Consider the following 12,696-nt stretch of genomic DNA (forward strand, 5'->3'; position numbering starts at 1 on the left):
GACCGGGCCGCCACGTGCGGAATTGGTGAAGACAGAGGTTGGTGAAGACACTGGGGCGTGTGGGGTGTGTGAGAGACGCCGGGCAGCGAGCAACAATCTGCGCGCCGTGTGACGTCACTGCTTTTCGCGCATGCGCGGCACGGCTCTCCTGGAGCCAAGCGAAACTGCTCAACCTCGACCAGTGTAGCTCACGCCACAAAATATTCGCCGCGTATCTGCTCATTCCCCTGCAATTGTCCAATGACATACAGCCTTCTGCCGCCACTGCCCCGTAAGTGGCTCTCTTCTCTTTCCCGCCAACCTCTCATGCTCCTTCCTTCCCTTTCAATCCTCGCACCTCATACACAATAAAGGTTTGCTAAAACAAATTCGATTTTCCCGCGTTCCACTGCTCGCGCCATCTAATGGAAGCTTTTGTTACTGTTGAACTCGGAGCACTGCCAGGAAATCCCGACTCGTGCGAGCTCTTTTTATATTTCACATTGGATTGGATTGGAAAAACGTTTATTTTACCTGCAGTAAAGCGCGTGCGCTTTACACGCGGCCTACGTCGTCTTCTTGGCGCGCCTGCAAGTGTCTCGACTCGCCTTTTCAGGCTCGCCGAGTCCCTGCCTGGCTAACGCCTCGATGACCCACTGGATGGCCTTGATTTGCGTTTCTGGGTCTTCTGTCCGCGTCGCCCATTCGAGCGACGGCGGGAACATCCGCCTTCGTGCTTCATACGGATGCTTTTTGCAATCCCACAGAATGTGTTCCATGGTGGCTCTGTCGTCACGGCACACCTTGCACTTGTCTGGGTATGCGTCCGGGTACACCTTGTGTAGTACTGCTGGGTTCGGCAGCGTTCTTGTTTGTAGCTGCCTGAACAGGACAGCCTATCTCCTGTTGTTTAGGCTCTTGTGTGGTTGTGGCAGTTCTCTCCTTGCCAGTCTGTACAGTTTGGTGATTTCGCAGTGTCTAGAGTTACGTCCGATGGTACCCAAAATTGAAAACTAGAGTTACGTACGACGGAACTTTAAGCCAGTTTCTCGAGTTACGTCCGACGGAACCCAGAATTGAAAACTACAGTTACGTCCGACGGAACTTTAAGCCAGTTTCCAGAGTTCTGTCTGACGGATCCCAAAATTGAAAACTAGAGTTACGTCCGACGGAACTTGAAGCCAGTTTCTAGAGTTACGTCCGACGGAACTCAGAATTGAAAACTAGAGTTACGTACGACAAGAGTTCTGGTCCGACGGAACTTAGGCCACTGTTTTGAGTTACGTCCGGCGTGACGTAAAGCACAATTTTTTTTTTACAGCTAACGGCCCCAAATACCGTGACGCTCTATATCTGTAATCCATACGCAACATTGAGGTTCTTCCATTATCAGTCCAGGATCATCAGCGGACTGCCCGAAACGCGATCCGGTGTTCGATTTCCCCATGTATTCCTATGGGACTTCCGGTCCGAACACAGTCCTCGAACTGCTCGCTGAACGTCCAGGACTGGTAAATCGAGTGGGCCAATTATTGAAATCGTCGCTTGTACAATAACTGACGTGATATTCGGAAACACAAATGTTGCTGCTTTACGGCCAAACTGGTTTAGAATGAGTAAATCATAGGTAACATATTCGACAGCACCAGTTCCCCGTCGGTCGAGTGGCCAGGAGCGTGATATAAGCGCCCACACTACTGCAGCGATGTGGGTTCGAATCCCAGCTGGGTTGGTGGGGTTCTTTTTCCTAAAATGATTCAATTTTTTCTGTACTAGTTCATGCACACTTCTTTCGATATCCAACACGTGTAAGAAAAGGAGAAGACGGGAATTAACAAAATTGAACCTCCTTACGTTTTTCATTGGTCAGCCAGGTCAATTACCCAAAATTCATCGACAGTTCCTTTTTTCTAGGAAGAAAAAAGGACTACATACCAGGACATTCGCTTTATTACAGCTAATCAATTATGTATTACTAGGGGTAGGTTGTTGATCGATTAACCTTCCGATTAATCGATTAATGCTTTAGCTGCGACTAATTGTTTTAACCGGCTTAAGCTGGTGAGAAAACTCAATTATATTTCATCGGCAACTCCTAGACTCTATACACGAAGTCGACTTGTTCGTGTACCTCTGAACTCGTGTATCTTCATTCCGCAGGGCAAAATGTTTGAATAAAACTACAAATATTCAGTGCACAAAAAATGAGTGGGCAGTTATATATACCGTTTTGTCGCCATATAAACTGTTTCTATAGTATGCAAGGTGCGATTAATCAGCTCCATCTACACTCACGGCGAGTGCTGATGTTCCCGATTCTAAAAACTCGTGTGTAACGAACGAGCTGATAAGCGTCTCGGCCGCATCATGCGCCGTGACCATGACCTACTTACCTTATCTCGAATGTGTGTGAACAAGTGTATGAGGATATTGATCTTATTTCTGCTACTACATAATTATTTTGGTAATTTGTTCTTCCAAACCAACACCATCGAATAATCGATGCATAAACCCAGCGGATTAATCCGGTTGAAATATTAACCGACGCCTAGCTCTATTACTACATTTGTTAAAACTTGAAAGACGCTTGACCCGTGCAAGTTTTTTCTCGGCAAACTGCACGTTCTACAAACTGGCACCGCGCCCACTGCACGAGGTTCAATTTTGTTAATTCCCGTCTTCTTCATTTCTTACACGTGTTGGATATGGAAAGAAGTGTACATGAACTAGTACCGAAAAATTTGAATCATTTAATCAAAAAGAGCTGCACCAACCCAGCAGGGATTCGAACCTACATCGCTGCAGTAGTGTGGGCGCTTATATCACATTCCTGGCCACTCGACCGACGGGGAGCCGGCGCTGTCGAACATGTTACCTATGATTTGCTCATTGTGAACCAGTTTGGCCGTAAAGCAGCAACATTTGTGTTTCCAAATTTCACGTCATTTATCGTACAAGCGACGATTTCGACAATGTTGAGTGTAGATTACACATATATAGCGTCACGGTAGCTAGTGCCATTAGCTGTGAAGTTTGTTTTGTGGTTTGCGTTACGCCTGACGTAACTCAAAAACATTGGAGTATCAAACTCACGTTTATTTTTGATAAAAGAAGAGTGCAAGTGCCAGTTTTGCAGTCCTCTTCTGCCTCGCATACGCCTGTTTTTTTTTACTCTACAATGTTGACTAGTGTCATGCATTTTTTAGGATGTAGTGGTTCGGAAAGCTTTTGGCTACATAAAAGGAAGTCTCGCTAGCCGCCAAACGTTGTAAGCAGCGTAAACATTTCTGACGCCTGTGCGGAGCGGTGTTACGAAATAAAAATCGAGCGTGCATTGATGATGCGCATGTGCTGTAAATAATCCCGGTTCCTCATAAAGGTTTCCGTGCTGATACCGCGGTTGGGGGTGGATCGCACTCAAGGAAACAGCGTAGCGGAAGATGCTCGCACAGGAAAGAGCCTTTTGCTGCGGCGCGTACTCTTTCTTATTTCGCAGCTGGGCACCGCGATAAGGTGCTCGACCAGATGCGCGGCCAATGTTTTGCATCACTGGAATGTGACAGAGAAATACTTTCCAAAGCCGTTATTTTGCTGCCAAGTGGTGTCAGTAATTTGTTTCATCAATTCGTTTAACTCGAGGAGGGCTCTTCCCGTGCCCGCGTCCTACGCTGCTCGTGTGTTGGATATGCACGGGAGACATGGTAATTAAGCAATAACGCATTTCAGTAAACAAGTAGCGCGCTCATTTGGGCCCTTCTAGAATGAACCAAAATGCCAAATGGCGATAGCGTACAGTTCTTCCTCGCTCACGCACTCCTCTGCTCTCATGGGAAACGTACAGAGTCGGCTCACCTACACGCCTCCGCTACTGCTTTTCAGCTAAAATACGACTTCGCCGGATTCATGAAGACGTTTAGGTTAATTGGGTGAAAATTGAAAAAGCAGTCTTTTGGGGGTCGCGCAGCAGCTTGCCTCGTAGTTAACGCAGGCTGTACCACGGCTGTACTTATTGAAAACACAGCAGACAGTTCAACACAAAACAACTTTTACCTCACTGCATGACGGCTTTTGTGGTCATATCGGTCCCTAGGTTCGTATCGCCCAAAGAAAAAGACATCCACCCGTAGAACTTAAAAACAAAATGAGCACACATTTCAAGCATTAGTTGGGAGTTGGTGAGCTCGCGTTCACGTCCAAGTTCAGCCCTGGCTGTGGCGCTATAGAACAAAACAAAAGATATAAAACATGGCTTACTGCTGCTGGCAGACCTGGCGCAATGTTTTTACGTCATCGCATCATGGAGAATAAAGGCGTCGTCGGTCGCACAACACCCAAGATGGCTTGCGGCCGCCGCAGGTCTGTGCAACACTTCACCCCCTGTGAAAAAGTGTTGCTCACTCCAATATATGTGACGAAGGCAGTACGATCACACGTCAGAAACGAGCGGAATATCCAGTTTTTGCGATGGACTGAAGCTAGCGTTGGGAACATTCACTCGCAGGGAACGCACGGCATCGCATAGTAACAAGCAGCGACCGAACGCAAAACCACATTGGGAATGACTCGCGCCGGCGTTTCGAAGAGGATGTTTGCTTGGGCGGGTCTGCAATCAGTTCCTCTTTCGCACCGCGTGGAATTCAGATAAGGCCACGCTTATCCGAACAGCGGCGTGGGCTGTTAGCAAAACAGGCAGAGTGCTCTCGCAAGCTGTACTGACTTGTTATTTTTCAGTGTGCGAGTTAGTTTATGTCACCCGCTGCTTCAGTGTACAGTCGCAAGCACTGTGACAGTAAACACGCGATCAGCGTGTGCCGCACAGTACAGTCGCGTGTGATTTGAAGGTAATCGAGCGAGCCAGGGGGATGAAACTTCGCCGTTTTTCTGTCCCGTGACTCCAGCGATTCTAACGTTTGGGGCTGTACTACATACGAGCATAAGTGGACGTTGTTGTTGCATTTTAAATTTATTAACAGGTTACTTATTAATTACGGAGTTTTCAATACGCAAGTGAACTTAAAAGTTGCAGTTCGAGATTGCGAAAATACGAGCGCCACCCGGAGTGAAAAACGGGAACCGCGCCTTCCTACTTCGCACCGCTGAAAACGGGCGTATCTTGTCGCGCCCACAGGTATGCTACGGTCCATGGTGTGCCGAAGGCCGTTTTTACCGCCGTAAGGTTTGTTTCATCGAAATAGACGCATGAATGGATTCGGCCGTCATCACAGATCGTGTACTGAGTGGTGTCAAAATTCTTTACGCCACGCCGGCATAAAAATCTTTCGGATCCCGGCGGACGAAAGGTACGATCTGCATGCTGCTCATTTTGTTTTTCTACGCTTGTACGACATAGCAGGTAGCGGTTGCAGCAGTAGCATTATAATTTAATTGAGCATATACGTGCACTATTTATTTATTACATACTGATTGTCTTCTTTGCCTCTTGAATTATGTATGAAATGCGTGGCAGAGCATCTGGCAATTAATCCAAATTAGCTACACACGTTTGTTTTTACGTGCGTTATTGATTTATTGCGTTTCGATTGTGTGTTTTGCATTTTAGCTCAAGTGAATGCATGGTATACAGGAATATCTATTTGGGGCAACATATACAATAACTAATAGAACAGTGTGAGCGTATCTGCACTCTTTTTATTATCTTTTGATTGCCTGCGTTTAGTTTGTTTTTGTAGCGTGCGTTGTTGTTGTTATTATTAATGTTGATATTCTTATGATTTTTCTTATCAGTATTATTATTAGTATCGTTATTAGTATCAGCGTATTTATGTCCACAGCTGGAGGAAGGCATCTCCCATAAACTTTTGGCTCAAAGGGTGGGTTTATAGGTTCATAGCGTGTGTTGTTAGCACTGTGCGAATTAAGTAGTGAGTACATAAATTATTTACACATGTGAGTTTTGACGGGTGCTATTTAATTTATTGCGTTTCAATTGTGTGTTCTGCATTTTGTCTTCACGTGAATTCACGGCATATAGCAAAATGAATTTGTGGCACTAAATATACAAACTAAGCAATTACTGTATGTGCTTATAACACAATCATAACTATAATTCCGCCACTTATAATTTATACTTTACGCTTCAGTTCCATGCTTCGAGTACAAGTGCGATATATTCACAAGAACACAATTACAGTGGTAAGCCGAAACTAATTAGGCAATGCAGGCTTAACGTGTGCTAGTAATTTATTACAGGTTTGTTAATAATGTTTTTATTCCCGGTTTGCTGCAGGGCCCGAGAAATTCCAGAGGAATACATCGTGCGGGAAACTATATATTCACGAATGATTGTTTAGAGATCCTGGTGTGGGACGGCTGCTTTTTTCTGCAGAAATGTATTTTGGATTAGGAGGAAAGGTGGGTCGTTGCCACCAAGCAATATGATCGCAGAAATAGAAACGTATATCCGCGTCTCTTAATAATGCAGGCTTATTTTAATTTAAAATTTGCCTTCACGACACGATCGGTGTTGTCACAAGTCATCTTTGTGGCCAAAATTAAAGTAAGAGAGAAAGAAAGATTCCTAATATATCAGATAAAGTTTATTTCGAATACAGATGCAAGTTTTCACTCAAAACTATACGTGCGCCTGATGTTCCACATCTCGCGTTTGTCTCCAGTGTGCCAGAAGGCAGGACCTGGCTCATTTACCACCTCGTCAGATCTACAGCTGGCACCGGCTGTTCTCTGCCCATTTCATCAGCAGAGACTACGCGGAGCGTGGACAGACAAGGCACTGGACAGATATGCACTGGCTGGATACCTAGTTATCAGCATGCGGCCATGTGCCATACACTTTTGTATGCAACTGAAAGCGTAAAATATGCAGGTGTGTTTTTACTGTATGAATGGTACATTTAAGAAATAAAAATTGAAAAAATTGTGCTGTTTATTCTTGTTTAGGTTGTGTGTAGTAGTAAACCAAAACAACGTCGTACTTGAAATAAGGGGTGCAAAAAGAAATGGACGCACAAAACTTCATCAATCAGAACAAAACAATTGCCCTTTTGATAATGTGGCGGGTTGCGCAACGGGAACTAGATTGCGCGCTGGCCATCTGAATATCTTCCACTCGCTCAATTTACTTTTCATGTGCGTACCAACTGAATTTGGCGCTAACCCCCCTCCACGCTCGGCTTTTCAGTCCTCATCAAGAAGGCGTCTCCCACTGTATGTCTGCAACACGCCGCCATGTTTTTAGTACCGCCCCCAAACACCAGTGGTATGTCCGGCACTGCGAGCGAATTGCGTGTCCCATGCATGGTATAGGAAGTTTCACTCCCCTGAGCCAGCGTCGACCGACCGCGACGATAACGCCCCCGCGCGGCTTGTTTTACTGCGCCTGGTTCCTAGCTTACACATTCTTCTCTCCCTTGGTCGCTGTTTATTCAAGCAGCCATCCCTCCCGCGGCAAAACCAGTAAAGCCTTCCTCTTTTGTGACGTGCACGCAGCGATTACGTCCCACTTGTAGCAGTCACCCATAAGGTGCGCACAAACACATTGTCGGGAAATATAACAATCGGGGCTATCACCGCTTAGGATAACCAAGGAGAAAGCGCACACGTGATTACAACCACACAAAATCACCGCAAAGCGGAAAGGGTGGTTTACTAGTCGCGGGAGTGATGACTGCTTGAAGGAACAGCGACCGAAGGAGATGAGAGGGCATAAACTAGGTCCTCGGCGCGTCGAAAAATGCCGCGCGGGGGCGTTACCATCTTTCAAGGTCGAAGCTCGCGCGATCGCCTTCAAATCGCACGCGACTGTGCATACACAGCGGTCGTGCGATAGGTTGGTGTACTTTCCTAGTTCGTACATCTGGCGGATTCCCTCCCTGACAACGATTGATTGATTGACAGCGATTGATTGTACTGTTGTCTGCTGTGGTTAGCTACTTCAGACATGTGAAAACGATTCCAGAGAATACATGCACTGCCAAGGGCTTTCCATTAAGCACGAAACCCACAGAACATATTCAAATGTTTGATTTTCGCTGCCCTGATTGGGCGATAAGAATGCGTTATCCTCACGTTTTCATATTTCCAGATGCCGTGACGTAACTTATGCAGCAGTCAGGCGCACGATAATGCGCTTGCAGGGAGTGGGCCCGCTAAATACGCCAACTGCGATAGCACGCCAGCCTGCCACCACAGTAATTCACATTTATTGAGCGGCACGCGCTCGCATGTTTGTTGTCATTAAACGTTTAACCGTACTTCAAAAGAGCGAGCAGATTATGTGCTATCATTTCCACCATGTCAACTTGTGTCAGCCGGAATAAGTGCGGTAAGTAACAACAGAAAGCATAAGCGCTAGAAATAGGTGTTATTGTTTTCTTGGGTGGCTCGCGTGTATCGGCAACATCGCAATTAGGGTTTCGGCCGAGGGTGACATTTAAGCAAACTGATAGCTCTGCTTGAGGTTATTTTAGGACGACAATCAGCGCCGTTGCTCACAAGAACGCGCATTAAATTTCCAAGCGTGCTTATTGTGTATTGCAATGCCGGTGCGACATTGCATTTTGATTCCCTATCTTTTCAATTCAAAATAAAATGGCTTGAATTTAATCGCTTCGTGCAATTCGCGATGGCCTTTTAATGAGGTGCCCCTTTTAAACGCTGGTGTGTATGTAGGGAGAAGTGGCCGATAACTACATGAGTGCGTGAAGGAGCACTCGTGCGTCTTTCAAGTTCGAATTTGAAACAATTTGGCCACACGGTGCAAAGCACGTGACTTCTCCCGGCGTTTAGCGGGCACGACGGCGCTAATATATTATCGTGATACGCGCGCATGCAGAATGTTGCGCGTGTGGGTTATAGCAAAGTTGGCGAAACCGGCTACATAGACGCGTGCTTTGCTGGGATGGAGACTCAGCGACTGCACCCCGTGAGCTGCTTGTCGGCCAATTGTTTGGGTGTTTTGGTTTGTTTGAGTCATCGACGTAAATCTCACTTCACTTTTAAAGTCGACAGTTGGTTAATTGAACACAAAAATTTGGCCTGTCTATCCGACCATCGGCTTAGCCGCCTGGCCAAAACATAAATGAATTTTTGAACGAGTCGTTTTGTAGGCAAACCATTTCCTAACTACTAAATCTGGTGACGGCATTTATACTTGTCAGTACTATTCAACAAAAAGAAATGAGACATATTTGATCCACAACTTCAATGCATAAGGAGTAGTTGCAATGCTCTTTTATTTGAAAATGCATTGCTGCTTGGTATATTTGATAGGCCATTAAAAAAAATACGCATCAAAAACAACGTTTTGGCCCAAAAATGCAGAAAGCGCCCTCTGGAGGCATTCCAAGAAGTCCAGGAGTAACAAAAGATTCCAGTAGATGGCGCGAGCGGGGGAACGCGGGAAATTTGGATTGACATGAGTAGAGACCGGAAGTTTAGGCACTAGAAAAATGGGTTTTAGGCGCCTATTGTAGGCGCTCAAAATTGTAGTTTAGGCATATATAGGCGCTAGTACAACCTTATAGGCACATTTAGGCTCTGATATTATTTACTCAGGCGGCGTATTTCAGTGCAATTTTCGGCTTTGAGTAAACACAGGATACAAACTTCGGGATTTTGAAAATGTAATTTTATTATCTTCATGAAACACTCAACGGTCGCGATTTCAAAATATCTAGGGTGACGCAACACTTTCCGAAAGCCTGTGGAAGCAGTGGCAAACAAGCACCATCTCCAGGTTTTCGTGCTTCAAGCTGTGCCTTCTGTCCGTCAATATCTGCTTTTACGCAGAAAAAGAACGCTCCACATCTACTGAAGTTAGCGGAGAGTACTTGTACTTCGGCAGGTAGGATGTTGTGATTCCATCTTGGATCGCTTATGTCCGCCGCTCAAAACCTCAGACAGTTCCTTGAACGTAGAAAATCCGGGATTTCTGTCCAAGACAGACTTAAGCTTCTCTATAGCTCTGTCAGCAACAGGTCCCTTGGGAGCACTGGCGAACCTTTCCTGGGCGTCCAAGATCATCTGAATACATTGAGTCAGCATGGTGCCCCAACTTTCAAGTTCCTGTAGTGTTGTTGCCAAGAACGTGAAATGGGCACACAAATAAGCCAAGTCGCATGAAAGTGTACCATCATGTAGAACCTTCTGGGCCCTTCTCACGGCGACACTCTCGTCTTTTACAAAGCTTCTAACAACAGCCTTAACACCATTTAAGTGTTGGTTGTAGTATTCCACTGCCTTCAGCCAAGTTCCCCAGCGGGTAACACGCTCCGGTGGAAGAGTACACCCGGCAACTGCTCCCTGAAAGCACGAACGCGGGAAGGAGCCCTGCGGAACACCGCCATCCCTCCAGCTATCAGTTCGTTGACCGAACTGAACGACTTTCGTAGCTCTTCACACACCAGATGAATCCCGTGAGCAAGTCAAGTTTTCCGACTACAAAGTGACTGAGTACTCGTCCGGTCGCATCTGTCGTCTCGTCCACAGAAATTTATATAGGAAATTCACCGATTTCTCTTCGAATTTCTTCCAGCGTGTTCTGGTACAGTGGTCGCAGGTACTCCCTGCGAAGAGTCGACTCTGATGGTAGATTTTGTCTGCAGTACTTTTGCAAGAAATTCTTGAAAGTGGTGTTTTCGATCTTCGCCCAAGGAATGTTAGCCGCGACAAATGGTTCTCATGGGTATGCGCTGAATTAGCAATGTTAGCAATGTTAGCAAGCCTCAAGTTAGCAATGGAGGGGGACAAGATGCTCATGCATTCCATCGGTCCAACAATAGATCTCTCATTTTTCAATCGAGATATACGACCCATTTAGGCAAATTTGTACTCGACAGCCCAAAATAGGCATTTATAGGCGCTTAAAAGCTTGTATAGGCACGAACCTCAAAATAGGCACGTATAGGCACAAGCAATTATTGCTTAAAACGGTCCCCTTCCCTTAGTTCATGCTGATATGTTAAATAGGCTCGATATGGACTTAAATAAAAAATAGGCATTCTGCCTAAAGTCCCGGTCTCTAGACATGAGCAAACCTCCACCGCGTTTATCGTGGGAGGAGCGCGGCAGGAGGGGAAGTGCATGAGAGGTGTGCGGGAAAGAAAAGAGAAGCATTCACGTGGCGGGGGCAGGACAAGGCCATCGTCAGTAGACATTTTCAGCGAAGTGAGTAGATACGCGGCCAATTTTTTTTCTTTTGCTTCTCCTGGTGCCATAAATCAGATCTTAGTTATGAGCCGTCAAGATATAAAGAGACAGCATCTGTTGTTCTTCTGGGCATCGACGAAACGTCTCCAGGAAATCGCACAAACCTGTGATACATGTTGCTTTTTTGTTGAACGTCGCAAATAAGTTTAAGCGCTGTTTTAGTTGCGTATTCCAGGACAAGCATGGGCCTGTTGACCTTCATGGTTTTGGTTTTAGGAAGCGGGTCGAATACAACACCTCTGTCAAAGTGGTCATGCACTGCCAAATTTTCTGAAACAATAGAAGAACAAGCACCAAAATAATCAGCGGATCCCAGTGACACGGCCAAAGAGTAGAGGCGCAGTGCAATTTGGTTTACCCTTGTTGCATCCCACAAGCTAGATGACGAGTTTCCCTTGGTCGGTCCCACGCCAGGCCGTATGGGCTACCAAAGCTCTGTTGGCGTTCTTGCGTTGTACTGGCTTGGAACAAGTGCTGTGACCAACTTAACTTCCAGACTCTGTGTATGTGCTCTCCAAACTCTGTAAATGCGGTTGAACACTCGTGCGCATCACCTCCTTATTTATTTATTTATTTATTTATTTATTTATTTATTTATTTATTTATTTATTTATTTATTTATTTATTTATTTATTTATTTATTTATTTATTTTAGTTCACAGACCATCATGTTTTCGTTCCTTCGTATGGCGTAGCATGCTAAGCGATATGGCGCGGCTAACCTCGCTTTTACCATTAAATGCATTCTGTCTCTTCTCATTTTGTTAAGCACTGCAGTTTTGTGACTTTCCCTAATCTGACGCACGAACTGGCGAGGATTATAAAGACAAAAAAGGGGAGAAAATAAAAGGGGTGTGATACGAAACTTTAAGAAGAAAACAAAAACAATGTTTCACGCTATTGACCCCTTAGTTAGGTGAGCACCATGACTGATACCGTTCTTACACTTCCATGTAACATTGCGTTTGAACTTCCACTGAACATTGTTTACGCGTCTAGCGTTTCTTCCATTTAAAGGCGGAGCCGCAGGGTATACTTAACCAGTAATCGGAGCCGCATGCGATTCTTCAATCAGCACTGAATTGTCGTGCAATGGGTAAATCTGCTATTTTACCTTCACCCCAGGGTACTTAGAGCGCAGCACCAGTTTTGGGAAACAGAACCATTAAGGAGAGTACCCGCTCGTCTAAGGAGAACGTAATAACGTACTAAATTCCGCACTCCTGCTTGATTCGACGCGGCAATGATTGTTTTTCGTTAGCCATAAAATGAAGCGACCGGCTGACTTTCTGAAAGACTGACTGACTGACTGACTGATTGACTGACTGACTAACTCATCAAGGCCCAGCCAAAACTTCTGGACCTGCAAAATTAAAAATTTGGAAATAACATTCTACTATGGTGTATGGGCTTATTGAGGTAGCACTTTCAGTAATTGTGGCCTTTTCTTAAATGTCGAAATTGTGTTTTCACAAATTCAGGATTAGTGCACTCAACCATCGCGATATCGAAGAAGTCCTTGCTTACAGA

The 12,696-nt window shown here is 45.4% G+C and overlaps 1 protein-coding gene across 1 annotated transcript in view; it reads right to left on the minus strand.

Annotated features, from left to right (window-relative positions):
• The window catches only part of LOC144175834 (E3 ubiquitin-protein ligase MIB2-like), a 70,133-nt gene extending 65,402 nt beyond the window's left edge, over positions 1-4,731 (minus strand). Inside the window, exon 1 of the mRNA XM_077704847.1 lies at positions 4,234-4,731. The gene's annotated coding sequence lies outside the window, so the exon portion shown is untranslated. The remainder of the gene's footprint in view (positions 1-4,233) is intronic.
• Between the last annotated feature and the right edge of the window lie 7,965 nt (positions 4,732-12,696).

The sequence above is a fragment of the Haemaphysalis longicornis genome, unplaced genomic scaffold, assembly GCF_048455015.1.
Source record: "Haemaphysalis longicornis isolate Haplotype H1 unplaced genomic scaffold, Haemaphysalis longicornis Haplotype H1 scaffold_3, whole genome shotgun sequence".
NCBI lineage: Eukaryota > Metazoa > Arthropoda > Arachnida > Ixodida > Ixodidae > Haemaphysalis > Haemaphysalis longicornis.